The sequence below is a fragment of the Callorhinchus milii genome, unplaced genomic scaffold (assembly GCF_018977255.1).
Source record: "Callorhinchus milii isolate IMCB2004 unplaced genomic scaffold, IMCB_Cmil_1.0 Scaffold3, whole genome shotgun sequence".
Lineage (NCBI taxonomy): Eukaryota > Metazoa > Chordata > Chondrichthyes > Chimaeriformes > Callorhinchidae > Callorhinchus > Callorhinchus milii.
Genome location: NW_024704744.1, coordinates 57,230,832 through 57,235,267, shown reverse-complemented (window position 1 = coordinate 57,235,267; position 4,436 = coordinate 57,230,832).

Below are 4,436 nucleotides of genomic sequence, written 5' to 3'. Positions count from 1 at the left end.
CCTGCCCCCCCCCCCCCTGCCTGGCCCTGCCCCCCCCCCCCTGCCTGGCCCTGCCCCCCCCCCTGCCTGGCCCTGCCCCCCCCCCTGCCTGGCCCTGCCCCCCCCCTGCCTGGCCCTGCCCCCTGCCTGGCCCTGCCCCCCCTGCCCCCTGCCTGGCCCTGCCCCCCCCCTGCCCTGCTGCCCTGCCTGCCCTGCCCCCCTGCCCGCCCCCCCCGCTACCCGGCACCTGTTGCCTGGTTGCCGCTCTCTGTGTCTGCTTTAATGAATGGCTGAAGTTGCGGGATCTGCTGCCGCTCCTGGTGCCGCTCTCCCCCCGGGGCCAGGTGCCACTTACCTTCGCTCAGGTTTCCTGATGCCTCTCCTTCTCTCCACAATATGGCGCTCCCTTGATCTGCTGCCGTCCTCTCCCCTCACCCAGCCCTCACCTGCCTGGCCTGGCCTGCCCTGTCCTGCCTGCCCGCCCCCTGCCTCCTCCCTTCCCCACACACTGATAAGTCCGCACTCTCAGTACTGCAGGGCTGTGCCTGTCCCATCTGAACTCACCTGCACCACAGGGAGAGAGAGAAAGAGAGGCAATCAGACACCACCAGCAAAGCAGCCTCTTGCCACCCTCTCAGGGTCAGGGTTAGGGTCAGGGTGAGCCCAGGGTCCGAGGTACAAGGGCAGTGATGACATGGAAGCTGCGAGACCCCTTAAGCAACTTCAGAAAGCCGAAGGCATCTCTGCACAGGGCGAGGAGGCCACTTGTGATCCTGACCTGGATTAGGGTGTGTGTCACCGGGCTATCGACTCGTAGAATTGCCTCCTAAACCTCTCTCCTCCCAACTACATTTTATGCTTAAAAAGTTAATGATAAATAGCAGAGTATCACTGCCACCAGCCTGATGCTAATAATTTGGTATAGAGCACCTTTCACATCAGGAGGATCTCGGGGTATACTGTAAAGTGTAGTGACTGTGTACTTTGTAAGCTAATTTGCACAGTGAGTGTTCCTCAAACAAGCATGGAGTGAGTGACTGATTTTTTTTAGGGGATTGTTAGCCAGAATACCAGGAGAAACTCCTTTCTCGTTTGCACTAGTGATGGGAGCTTTAACTTCCACCTGAAGAGGCCTTTGTTTATGTCTCATTCGAAGGACGGCACCTGTAACAGTGGAGCATTCCCCAAGCACTGCACTGAAGTGACAATTTAGATTATTTGAGTTCATATAGTCGATGGAGTCTATAGTCTTCATCAGGGGTGGATTCAGACTTCGACTTGAATCTGCCGACTACAGCTGGAATGGGTAACATCACTTTGACAGTCAGATATGTCTTCTGCGGAAACATTAGTGAAAGTGCTTTACTGTACTTCTTGAGCAAACATAATCTGACATTCTTTGTTCCCTACAAGCAAACTGCACATCAATATGTTTCAGATTATCATGAGCACCATTCATGACTTAATAATAATCTTTGCATTTTAATTCAGTGCGTACAGCATTGAAACACCTCAAAGCACTTCACAGGTATTTGCTGTCAAGTGTAGTGACTATTTATGTGTAGATAATCGTAGCAGCCGTTTTTGCTGATAGTAAGGTTCCAGCAATAGTATGAAGTGAATAACCAATTTATCTAGGGATTATTGGCCAGGACACTTGGAGACCACCTCAACAAGCAGACCGAACCTTGCTTGAAACATCTCATCTGAAGGATGGTACCTCTAACAATGCAGTGCTCTGTACTGTTTACACTCCAATGCAGTGCTGGGATTGTCATTTCTGGTTTCCTCTTTCATGCTTCCTTTTTAAATCTACAACAATATGGTAAGTTGGTACTAGAAGTTCCTGTATCTGGTTCATCACCAATATGGATCAACAGCAGGAGATGTAAAAAGTTCCTGGAAGGCATGATGTCTCTTATCAGTATTTAGTCAGATGTTACGAGTTGCTATTGGAAATCGGAATTCCGAGTTTTGTAGCTGAGAAAATGGCAATTTTACAACTCACATTGCCTCCAAGACAGGTTGCCTCCAAAGACAAAATCACAATGTAAAGGCAGTTTAGAGACTATCCTCGTCAGTTCTAGAAGAACACAAAAAATGTATGGATTGAATAACAGCCATTTCTCTGTTTGAGTCACTTCCTTTCAATGGTGATCACTGAAAGCATAAGTCATAATGCAAACCTATCAGGCCACATAGTATTCATATATTATTCATGAATTTAAGAAAGCAATGCCTTGTTTGAGTGCAAGTTACAATTTAAACATACCCAATTTAAACATACATTTTATAATGGACCTAGTGTGGAGTTACTGCACATTCACAGTATGGGCTGTAATTGTGTTTGAAGAGTCACTGATTATAGTTATTTGGGTATGAATCATGGAAGTCAATCCAGCGATTACCTGTGTTACTTAATATGTTTGACTTTATACATACAGGTTTATGCAAAGATAATACGATGTTTGCCTTCCTTCTAATTTTGTTCATTCATCTCTTAAAGCCGCTGATTTGGGTCAGGTAGGGTTCCTGGCCACCTGGTGTGTTAACCATAGGGGTGGGGGGGAGGAGTCCACACCTGAACAAATCCTATTTTCATTCAACATTCAACACACAAGAAACCTTTACAGATGGCAGTGTAGTGGGGGGAAGAGGAGAAAGGAGAGGGAAGCAATCACTGGATTGCATTCAAGAGCATGAACCCTGACTGAATTTTCCTCCATGGCCCAGGGAACCAAAAGGCCAAAAGCAGTGCCCTACCTGCCACCTCAGCCAAACTCAGCTCGCTCAGCACAGAGCAAGATCAAACTGTCTTTACTCCTGAGCTCTATCCTGCATCATACCTTAATCACCTGAGCTATTAGAAGAAGGCACTTTTGTTGACCTCTGGGTTTTGATGTCTTCTTCAGCTTACTGTCCAAAACCCAATGCCACCAAGACTTTCATGAGAAGCACTTCATTCTTGTGCCAGCTAATTTTTCAAGCTACAGCACTTAGTTTTCGACAGAAGAGGTAACCCTAATGGTGATGGATATAGCAGCATCTTACAGACCAGGAGCTCGCTGGTTTTAATCCTGGTCCAAGCTGAATTTGCTAATCTCAGCCGGGGTTGAATAGAAAGGATAAATTGGTCCCAACCCTCCCAGGGATAGGGAGAGAAAAAAAATCTGGGTTCCTGCTCCTGGTTCTCTACAGTTCCTTCTATAGGTTGTGCGTGTGTGTGATAGCCAAGTGGGAAGAGATCAGGCTCAGGTGTCACATCCTCTATGCTTGAGTGGCATGCTGACATTCACTGCTAAAGCCCACACATGAGCAATAGGTAGGATATCCGAGGGCAACTAACGTCTGTGGAACCAACCCCTCACAAGAGCAGGCCAGACCAGGAGCAGAGACGCAAATGATGGTTGGCCTCTCTGAGGCAAACGCTCTGAGACTCTGTCCAACGTGAAGGGCGCTATATCAATGTAAGTTGCTGCTGTTGTTGGTATGGAGAAAATTAGAGATGAAATTGGACACACAAATTTTTTTTAAAAAAGAAAGAAGATCACTGCCTTTGTGTACTTCACCCAGTGGAGGTTCTCTGGGTGATTGACAGGAACCCAGGTGTAAAGAGTAGAGATCAGAGAGATTGACTCAAATTTCAGCAATGAAATTGAAAGCACTAATATTGCATGGTATTATTTAAAGGTGCATTAGTACTCAGAGCAACTATCCCGTGTGAAGAGAGCTATATAAATGCAAGTTGTTGTTGCATCCTTATTACAATATTTTCATGAAAAGATTGTTTTATTATTGGGGTAATACCCCAGCTATTTTATTTTCTGGTGTCACATTGAATTATGGTCCCATTGAAATTATTGAGTGCTGGCCAAAGAGGGAAAAAAGCACATTAGGGTTGAGAACATCTTTTAAAGGAGTAGGTGAGAAAACAACATGAAACAGACTTGCCAGGACAATGTGTACTCGTCAGTCTTTTTAATCAGTTACATTGCTTTGATTATTCCAGTCACAAAAATAAAATACATACTTAAAAAGAAATCACAAAGTTGTCTTCATTCCCATTTTACCATATGTATTATGCATTTGCAAGAAAAGCATAGTAAAGACTATATTACACACAGAAGCTCTTACCATTCCTCCAGACCCAAACATCACCTTGTTCCTACTTAACTTAGCAACAGAACTTATTGTTATTGTTCTGTTTTCCTGACCTACCCATACTTTCCTGCTTAATTGTCAGGTTGGGTGGAGGAAACTGACTCAATTTCCAATTGAACCCTCCCTGAGTGAGTCAAGCAGGTAAGCAATAGATAAATCAGGAATCTATTACGTTTCATGCCGATCCTTTCTCTTGGTTTCTCTTGGTGTGGCTCCTATCTTGGTTATTAACTTTATATACTTTTCTTTTGGAGACCCACCTAGGCCTATTCAAATAAGTTGGCAATTTTGCAGGT